The sequence below is a fragment of the Mastomys coucha genome, unplaced genomic scaffold (genome assembly GCF_008632895.1).
Source record: "Mastomys coucha isolate ucsf_1 unplaced genomic scaffold, UCSF_Mcou_1 pScaffold21, whole genome shotgun sequence".
In the NCBI taxonomy this organism is placed as follows: Eukaryota; Metazoa; Chordata; class Mammalia; order Rodentia; family Muridae; genus Mastomys; species Mastomys coucha.
In genome coordinates, this window is record NW_022196904.1 from 51,060,718 (window position 1) to 51,071,671 (window position 10,954).

Sequence of the window (10,954 nt, forward strand, 5' to 3'; positions counted from 1 at the left end):
TCACTAGGGCAGGGTGTTGAATCCAACTGTTAATGCAGTTAGAACGTTCTGTTTATACAACCTGGTGGTTTGAGATCATCAGAGACAGGGCCTGGCCAATTGTATGCCTCAGGCTATAGCAATTCTTCACAATGGACTCCATAAGAGATGGAACAAGCAGTAAATCCTGGTTCTCATTCAGAAATGTATTTTGAAAGTGAATCATGCACACTGAAGATGATGCAGGACTCCAAGACTCACAAAACTTGTCATATCTTAAAGAAGAATTAATAACTTCACACATACACACACACACACACACACACACACACACACACACACACACACACATATTTCTTGCACAGGAGATAGTATTTAGTAACTCAAATTGTGATCCTGCAAATCAAACAAACTATTTCTACTTCCTATTGTCTCTAACTCCTGTAGATTTCAGGAAGAGTTGTCCTTCTCTTGAGCATCTCCTAGGTAGGCTTTTGTTATACCCAGAACCAGTAGAGTCCTGGACTATAAGCCAGTAGTGTGATTGGGAAAAACTCTCACTCCAGACAATTTTATTGGCTTTTCTTGTTTTTGATTGAAGGAGTTTTGTATCCAAAATTAGTAGATTATAAACAGGTCAGGAAAGAGCTCTTAAATAGGAAGAGAAAGCAAAAACTAGGTCCTAATTAGGATGTATTCATCAAACTTTATCCCAGCTATGGGTACAGGAAGTCAATAGACTTTAGCAGTACACACAGGGCCAGGACAGGTTCAAAACACACAGAAATACTAGTACTAAGAAATGAAAGTAGATACAAAGTACCATCTTTACCCAAGATATGATTTGTAATTTATACCTGCTGTGTAGAAAGGCAAAACTCATTTGTTTTCCAATGGAGTGCTACTAGTTATATCAACTACATCCAGGGCAGGACCTCAGGATGGGAACACCAAAAATCCATTTTTGTTTTATTGTTCTCTTTTGGGTATCTGATTCATTTTATTTTTGTACTTTTATGTTTTGTTGTGTGTTTAATTTGGTATTATTTTTTGATGTTTTGTTTTTATTGTTTGGAGAGGGTGAGACAGACACAGAGATAGTTATCTTTAGCACACAAGGGTAGATTAAATTTTATTGTTAGGGAGACAGGGATATCTGGAAGTAGTTGGAAATGTGAAAAGATAGTAATTAAATTATATTGCATGAGAAACTTCAAATAATAATACAAAATGAATATATACTAACAAATACAATACAAACCATCCAACAGATAAAAAATTGTTTATACTATAATATTGCAAATGTGACCCAAATATATAGAGATAGCTTAACACATATGAAGAATTTATATAAAGTACTACATTAATACAAATAAAGACAAAGAATTACATGATCATTTCCTTTTCAGTAAAAGAAAATCAAAATCTTTGAAAATCCCTAGCCACTCTCATGATTTGAAAAAAATAATTCAAGTTATAGTTACAAAAATTAAATTCCATAAACATAAGTGGAAATCTAATATATACAGATAATGAATACATCAGTGTATCTGGCATTTTAAAAATCATCTGTTACACATTGATGCCACCTACATCGGACATTGTCCCAGGTGATGTATTCAGGGTAGTCATTAGGTAAAGTAAATATTAGGATTTTTTTCTTAAATATCGGATAATGTACAAGTTTCATCAAGCATACTCTGACATAAGTAAGAGACTAGACAAACTAACAGATCAGCAATGGTGCTAGAATCAATTGGGTAATAAGGTAAGAGAGGAGATTGTGGAAGAGAAAACAGGAAGAAACAGCTAGGGTGAGGAGAATAGATTGTGGGAAGGAATACTGAAGGAATAGCTAAATATAAGAGGGCTAGAAGGGTACTGGTTAGGTAATATATACACGTGTGTGTGTGTGTGTGTGTGTGTGTGTGTGTGTATGTGTATGTGTATGTGTGTGTGTGTGTGTGTGTGTGTGTGTGTGTGTGATCTAAATAAAATCATCAAATAATGTGTCTCAATAGGCCATCACTTGTCACCAAACAAAGCTTCCAACACTGGAACTGGTTTACACTTAATTGATTAATTGAATCATGGGCCAAAAGGGCTGTCATAACAGAAAAAGAAATTTCCGAACAACCCAAGTTGTGGCCAAAACTATAGGGGTCCTCTCCACAAACTGACAGCAAGGCTCAATTTTTGATGACTGTACTTAGAAATTTCATTAAAATGGAGATGTCAAGTCAGTGCCCACATAGAACTTACAGTTCCAGGTTCAATTTCATAGTTGTAGTATTAACTTTTAAATTAATCTCTCATTGGTGATGGCCTGTTTCAATAGTTTATGTTTCTGAATGAAAAACATACAACCTTTATATTTAACATGACTTAAGCAGCACAGTAACTGAGCAACTGTCTAACCTCTGTGCTCTTAGTCTCCTCCTTTTGCAGATAACTCTGGATTACTACTTACTAATTTCTTCATTATTTTTGACTACTCTCGACTAAATTGAGCAACTCTCGGAGCCATGTTCTCCTGGCCCCTTTACATGGTGGCTCTGCTTTCCTTCCCTGCATCGCTCTGTCCTTCCTCTTCCTTAAGGTTCCAAACCTGGGAATCTTAAATCCTGCAGCTGTCTCTCGTGCCTGACTATTAGCTGCTGGCATCTTTGTTTACTAATCAGAATTAACTGGGGGCATGTTTCCAGAAGTTACTTCTAGATTCTGCTGTGCAAAAAGGTTTTGGGTCCCTATTAATATTAAAGTAGAGTTACACTGATCCAGGTAGTAACTCCTTTCCAATATTGATTAGTACATTAGTACTATAGATAGTTTCATTTTATTTTATTATATTTAATTTTCTTATATTTTAAAATGGACTGAATGGATGAATAAGTAAATAAATAAATATATAAAATAATAAATAAATGAAAATGTAGACAATAGAGTAAAGGTCAACAACTGAACTTTCACATATAACCACTCAGAAAGATAAAATTTAGTTTTCCTGAAAGAGTGAAACTAGGTACATCAACTAGTACAGGCCCTAGGATCAACAGTAGTTGATCAATAAATAATTCAAATACACAGTTTTCTGAGTTTGTGAGTGTTCTTTTACATTGATACTGTTTGGTGATTTATCCTTTTTGTTGTTTTCTTTATTGTTGTTTTTTTTGGGGGGTTTCTGATTGTTTTGAATGTGATTTTTATTTTACTGATTTTGAGAGGTTTGTTTTCAATTGGATTTTTGAATATTTTTTTGCCAAAGAGCTTAAAGATGTGTGGAAAATGGGAAAGGATCTAAAAAACTTGGAGGAGTGGTATAATATAATTGAATATTTGATTTAAATATTGTTTTAAATAATGAAAAATAAAATATTACAAAATAAATTCAGTGTTTAAAGATCTTGCTGTAATTTAAAAAACATGGCAAATAATAAAAATATTAGTTCTAATGATGATTTATGCAAACATATACTAAATGAGATAATATAAACATTTGATTCAATTTTATACATAACCAAGCAAAATGAAAGTCATTAATGAAGAGATTTTACAATACCACTAGCTAAGTGTAGTGATCTGCTTCTGTACTGATCTTCTCTTGATGCCGAGAGGAAGCTTGGTTTCAGTAATGAACTTGAATTCTCAGATGACAACACAGGGTGAGTCTGTATAAGACATATATGATATGCATTAAAACCAACACTGGGGTAGATATAATATATGCACACTTTAAATTACAAAAAAATATATGTAGATAAATATTCCATGATCAAACTTAAAGTAAGTGCTAAAGGTTTAGTAAAGAATGGTGTACATATTTAAGAAATATTTACCATCCTTAGTCACCAGGGAAATGCAAATCAACATGATTATGAAATTCAATCTTATATCCTTCAAAATGCCTAAAGATCAAAAACTCATGTGATGATACATGCTGGCAAGGACATTGAGTAATGAGAACACTCCTCCATTGTTGGTGGGAGTACAAACTTACAACCATTTTGGAAATTAATTTGACAGTCTTTCAAGGAACAGAATAGTTTTCCTGAAACCTAGCTATAACACTTCTGGGGTATATACCCAAAAGATGCCTTCTATACCACAGGGACACTTCTCACCTACATTCATACCACCTTTGTTCATAATAGTCAGAAACAAGAAACAACCTAGTTGTTCCTCAACTGAAGAATGGATAAAGAAAATATGGTATATCTACACAATGGAATACTTAAGCTATTAAAAACAAAAATGTCAAGAATTTTGCAGGGAGATAGATAGACTTTGAGAATAACAGCCTGAGTTGGGTAACCCAGAACCAGAAGTCCATATGATTGGACACTAGCCATAAAATGCAGGACAGATAAGCTACAATCCACAGACCCAAAGAAACTTAGTAATATGGAAGATCAAATGCAGGATGCACAAATCTAACTCATATATACATAGTTATCAGAGGTGGATGGAGAGATGGAACAGGTTGGATAAGGAGGTGATGAGGAGACCAGGAAAGTTGATAATGTTTGGGAATATGGGAGGTGAGAGAAGACTGGGAATGAGAATGGAAATAGGTGAAGGGGTATGTCTGATAACTAGCTGGAGTCCTGGAATTGGAGAGGATACAGGGAGTATTGGTGAGTGACATTAGCTGAGATTCCTATGAGAAGAATATAGAAACAGAATTAGTCACCTCCTGTAGCAAGGCAGGACTTCTAGAGAAGAAAGATGTCATCAACTCACCATAAGAACTTCAACACAAAATTTGACTTGCCTACAACTGATTTGATTACAAATGTGATGTGGCATGATGAAGTTGTAGCAGTGAATGAGGGACTAGCCATCTGATGACTAGTGCAACTTATGACCAATCTCATGTGAAAGAGACATCTTGACATTGCTATTGATACTCTTCTATGCTGGGAGACAGGAAACTTGCATAATTGTTTTCTGAGAGGCCTCATCCAGAACCTGATGGATACTGACATAGAAACCCAGTGAAACAACAGGTATAGCATACAGGGAGTCTTATGAAAGAATGGAATATATAGAAGTGAGCAAGACAAATGGGTTAAGGACACCACAAGAAGACCCATAGAGTTAACAAAAATGGGACCATGTGGTCTCAGAGAGCCTGGGATAATAATCAGGAACCATGTAGGTCCTGGACTTAGAATCCTTACACACTTGTTGCAAATGTGAGCTTGGTCTTCATGTGGGTCCCCTAAGAACTGGAGTGATGTCTTTGTTCCCCTAAGAACTGGAGTGATGTCTTTGTTCCCTGCCATTGGATTCCAGTCCCCTACCTGGACAGCCTGGTTGTACCACATTGAGAGAAACTTTGCCTAGACCTACAGGACTAGATGGCTCAGGGTCATGTGGTAGCCAATGGGGGCTCTACTTCTACTAATAAAATGTGTGGATTGTGGGAGGGAGGGATTTGTAAGAGTGAAAGAAGAAACAGAAAGGAGGGGGCTGTCAACAGAATGAAAATGAATAATAAAACAAAAATAAAAAAATAATAATGTGGAGTTCTTTTAAGTACCATAGTACACCTGAAATAACAGAGGAGTGCAATAAGCCATATGAAAATAAACTAGTGAATGAAGTGTTTTTACATACTTTAGGAATAAATATAATGCAATTCCAAACAGAAGCTTAGCCATTGACATTATTTATAGGTGGCCATATCTGATTAACAAAAGTTTCACACTCAAATCATTCTTATTTAATTTTCTTTTATTTATATGCAAAATTCCCTTATGCTAAGAGCATAAGATTTTTTTTCAAATTCTTTTTCTGATATCTCTGACTATAAGTTGAGTTGTATTGTTTTACATGGAATGTTAGAAGAATATGCAGTGATATGTGATCTGGCTCTTGTGCTGACCACCCATGTAAATCCCTCTGCTATTAAAATAGTAAAGCAATTTAATTTCATGTGCTACCTTCATTAATATACCAGAGACTGGTTTATAATTCTATGATATAAAAACAAGTTTTCAGTACTGACAACACTAAGTTGAATTATCACTTTAAAAGAGTCTTTAGTTTGCTTTTTAGAACACTATACTTGGCATAATAATAGTCATTCATTTTAAATGCTTTCATTGTGGAATCTCTGTATGCATAAGAAACTGTTATAGAACAAATTTTAATAATTTAAAGATTACCATTAATATACTTTTAAAACTACTAAAAATACCCACATACACTTTAAATGTTATGATTAATTCACTAGAATCTTAGTATTTGTGACTAAGCCCCAAATTCAAAAAGCTACTTAGAAGTTATGACTATAATCCTCCAAAGCACAGATAATTTATACTTGGTTCTATGGCCAAACAATTCACACTTCAAAAGGAAATGCAGGATAGTCAACTTTGAAAGAACATTCCTGGATTCACAATTGAATTGAGAGCTTGATATACACTTTTATTATTTGAAATAATTATAACTATGATATTTTCCATTGTTATATGTTTAAGTATATACTTCAGTGGAATAAAATTTACTCCTCAAAGACCTGCAATTAAGACAATGGTAGTGGTCTGTGTTTTTCAAATCTTAGTATGGAGAGGGTTAAAATCGATTTCTGTGAATTTCAAACCAATTCCAACTACATCTGGAGTGTTATGTCCTAGGAAAGATAAAAGTATTTTCCAAAAAAAAAGAAAAGAAAAGAAAAGTGTAATTACATATCATATATATGTGTGTGTTCTTGTTCATATATCTTGTGTACAGATCTGAGGTATGAACACAGTTATATAGTGTAAAGAGGTCAAGATTATATATCTTTGCATTCAATTTCCTCCATATAGTTTGAGACACATTCTATCATTAAACTTAGGTCACTAGAAACTTAGATAAGTAAACATAATAGTCTAGATAGCCCAAGCTGAGATGATAGATAGACAATGTCCTCTCAAATTTTGCTTTTTTATACATATGAACATTCAATGGACCCAAACTCAAATTTTTCTACTCAAACGCATGCACATTTATAGACTAAGTCAACTACTCATTTTTAAACACATATATAATTTTTAAAATAAAATATTACTAAAATATAAGACAACAATAACTGCTCTTATATAATGATAAATATTACTAAAATATAAGACAACAATAGCTGCTCTTATATAATGAGGAATAGTGTATAGATAATACTACATATATACATATGTATCTTCACATATATATGAAGAAAGTGCTATCCTAATTATATGCAATGTAGACCTATTATAAATATAAGAAACAGTGTACATGAGTAAGTCTTGGAGTATATGTTTCTCCAAAGAAGTTTATATATACATAAATATATATATACACATACATACACATATATTATATATGTATGTATGTATATATACATATATTGTAAATATTGAAGTGAATAACAGATGTAAATTGATTTTTCAATACAGAGAATAAAATAATTAATCAAAATGGTTCCCATAAAAATCAATCTAAACTTAGGAAAAAATTTTCAAATTACAAATTTCCTTGTAAGGTATTTTTTACTGCTTCATGTAAAACAATAATTGTTAATACATATAGTCACAGAAGTAATGATTGAAAATATATTCTAATTAGCAAAGTTCAATAACTTTGAAATATGAATTGTATACTACTACAATGGTTAGTGTGGGCCAAATAGAAAGCTCAAATTTGTTTAACAATGTTTACTTAAGAAAGGTAGGGCATGAGGAGGAAATCCTAAACACAGTAGTTAGCTTTCATGCATCCCACAGTAGATGTGGTACAGTTAGCACTTTTATTTTTCCACAGTTTTTCCATGTTGCTTCAGTTTTTTTTTCATTCTCTCTCTCTCTCTCCTACATTATACATCCAGGGAGAAATTACACTCAATGAGATAAGTACTAAAATATGATAGTCAAAGAAAATTAGTAGCAATTTAAACAATAATAGAAAATTATGAGATCACTGTTACTAAGTATAGACATCTGCAACAACAAAATAACAGATTCTTAAAGTATATAAATGAGAATAAAATACAGCTATATGTATATGACATGCAAACCCATTGTAAATGCAAAAAAAAATGTGTCTTACCTGCATGAGTAATTCTTTCAGTACACATTTCTCCAAAGATGCTATACAAGGATACAAACAAAAAACAATCATGTTAAGCCTTATGAAAGCACAAATTTAAATAGTCTTACCATAGACTGCATGACTCTAAGAGCCATACTGCTAATTGGAGAAGAAAATTTTTGAGATAATTTCCAAAAGTCACTAGATCTAAGAAGGTAAAATTTACTATATATACTCTATATGGTGTTTGCATGACTTTGAAGGCTTTCTGATATCTTTCACTTATCTTATTAGAATACCTTGTTTGACTATTATATTTACCAACATTAGTACCCCATCAAACTCTTCCCATAAACGTAGACACAATCACTCATTATTTCTTCTTCTTCTCCTCCTGGTGTTCCTGGTCCTCCTGGTCCTCTTGCTCTTCTTGCTCTTCCCGCTCCTCCTGCTCCTTCTGCTTTTTCTCCTCCTCCAGTGCTGTTGCTGCTGCGGCTGCGGTTGCGGCTGCGGCTCCTGCTGCTGCTGGTGCTGCTGGTGCTGCAGCTGTTCCTGCAGGCACTGCTGCAGCTGTTCCTGCTGGCACTGCTGCTGGCACTGCTGCTGCAGCTGCTGCAGTTGCTGCTGCTGCTGCTGTTCCTGCTGGCGCTGCTGCTGCTGCTCCTGCTGGCGCTGCTGCTGCTGCTGCTGTTCCTGCTGGCGCTGCTGCTGCCGCTTTCGCTGCCGCCGACGCTGCTGCATTTTAAAATGTGAAATATAGTTAATAGTAACATCAGATTTTAAAACATCATATATTTAGCCATGCTAAAACATCATCGTTTTGTCTCTGCTCAGGATTCCAGACAGTGATCTGTATAGAAGTTTCCTAGAAAATCAGATAGTCAGCTCTCCATTTAGGCTCCATTTATGTTAATTTATAGGATTGACTCCATGGGGTGTTCACTAGAAAACAATATACTTTTATTTTGGAAAATGTAACAATAATTTCAAGAAAAAACTCAAAATGTAATCAACAAATATGTTAGGAAAAAATTAAATTTTTTTCTATAAAAGAAAGCAGTTTTTCACAACATATACATTAAAAAATGATAACTGATTACCTAACAGGAAGTAAAGGAAGTTTTCCATAAACCCAAACCTGATTCATAATAAAAATTAATTATAATTTACTCTCTTTTTCTCTCTCTCTTTCTCTCATACAGACACATATATTTGTCAGGCTCTCCATTATTATGAAAACTTGGTGAAAATAAATTGAACACCTGTGATTGAAGGACCAAGACATACATAATTTCAAAGGAGTCATCCTCTATTTAAAATTGGGTATAGGCATTAGTTCCACTGCCTGCTCCCTTCCATGCTGTGAGGACTGATGGGCATGTATTTCTTCACACATGTGTGATAAGAGAAATAAAAAATTGGATTTTTTTTTTTTTATCTAGGGAGCTTATGATGAGTTAACAGTTGGATAACCTGAATAGTTGAGTGGAACACTTGAAGGATGTTCAAGAAGGAGAGCCTGAGAACAGTCATGGTTGTGCTCCTTGTTCTTTCCCTCTTACTGCTAAACTCATATTCAAATGAATGCTTATGCAGTAGAAAATGCTCAGTATTCATAATACCATTAACATAATTATAATGATAGTATAGTGACAGTTTGATAAGTGTTCTAAGAGTATGAATCACTAGATAAGAAACAAATCAATTGTATTGTTTTAATAATCTTATTTTAAATATTGTATCATATTTGATTCCCACAAGAACCAATAACCAACATTCTGACCCTGTGTTCCCTTTATCTCAGGCTCTCCATGATTATTAAAACATGGTGAAGATAAACTGACCACAAGTATTTCAAGGACCAAAGCTTTATCAATGTAAATACAAAGGCACTATTTCAAAAAAAGTAAGTCCTTATGTTATCCTTCAAGACAAAGAAGTGTCTCAGAAGTGGCTTATATAACCACATGCAAAATCTTTAGTCTTGTGAATACCTGGCATTTGTTCTAACAAAAGCAACAATAAAGTCAAAGGTCAAAATTAAAAAGATGATGAATGGAATGTCAGGAATTTGAACAGTGGTGTGTAGGAATGGGGGATGGAGAACTGGGGATTCCACCAGCAATTCCCACATGCCTGGAAGGCAAGAGGCTCCCAGGACCAAACAGGGATTAGAATAGCTAAAATGCCCAAGAAAGGAGAGGGAGAACCTGTAGAGACAGTATCCAGAGATTAGAAAGGGCCCCTGGTTGGAGTACAGGGCCACTCACTCATCTCCAAATTTCTTAACCCAAAATGGCTCCTATCTAAAGGAAATATGAGAACAAAATTTGGAGCAGAGACTGAAGGAAAACCCACACTGTTACAGTTCCACCTAGGGACCCATCCCATATAGACACCAAACCCAAATACTATTATTAATGCCAAGGTGTACTTGCTGACAGGAGCCTGTTATAGCTGTCTCCTGAGAGGCTCTGCCAGAGACTGACAAATACAGAGGCAGATGCTCATAGTCAACCTTTATTTAGACTGAGCAAGAGGACACCAATGGAGGATTTAGAGAAAGGGCAGAAAGAGATGAAGGGCTTTGCATTCCCCTAAGAATAACAACAATAACTACCAATAAGACACCCCAGAGCTCCCAGGAACTAAACCATCAACCAAAGAATACACATGGAGGGACCCATGGCTCCGTGCTGCATATGTAGCAGAGGATGGAAGTGTCTGGCATCAAAAGGAGGCGCGGCCCTTGGTCCTGTGAAGGCTTGATTCCACAGGGTACTAGAATGCCAGGGAGATGAGGTGGGAGTGGCTGAGTGCACTGGAAAGCGCCATCTTAGAAGTAGGGGTATGGGAGATGGGATAAGGTTGTTCAGGATTGGAAAACAGGAGAGGAGATAACATTTGAAATGTAAGTACA

General features: G+C 34.8%; 1 long non-coding RNA gene across 1 annotated transcript; it reads right to left on the bottom strand.

The window, feature by feature from the left end:
• Positions 1–1,080: 1,080 nt before the first annotated feature.
• On the bottom strand, positions 1,081–8,548 carry LOC116100544. Its single transcript, XR_004122623.1, has 3 exons — positions 8,356–8,548; positions 8,053–8,093; positions 1,081–3,647 (listed from the first exon to the last, which is right to left on the bottom strand). It is a non-coding gene; the product is annotated as an uncharacterized LOC116100544 (long non-coding RNA).
• Between the last annotated feature and the right edge of the window lie 2,406 nt (positions 8,549–10,954).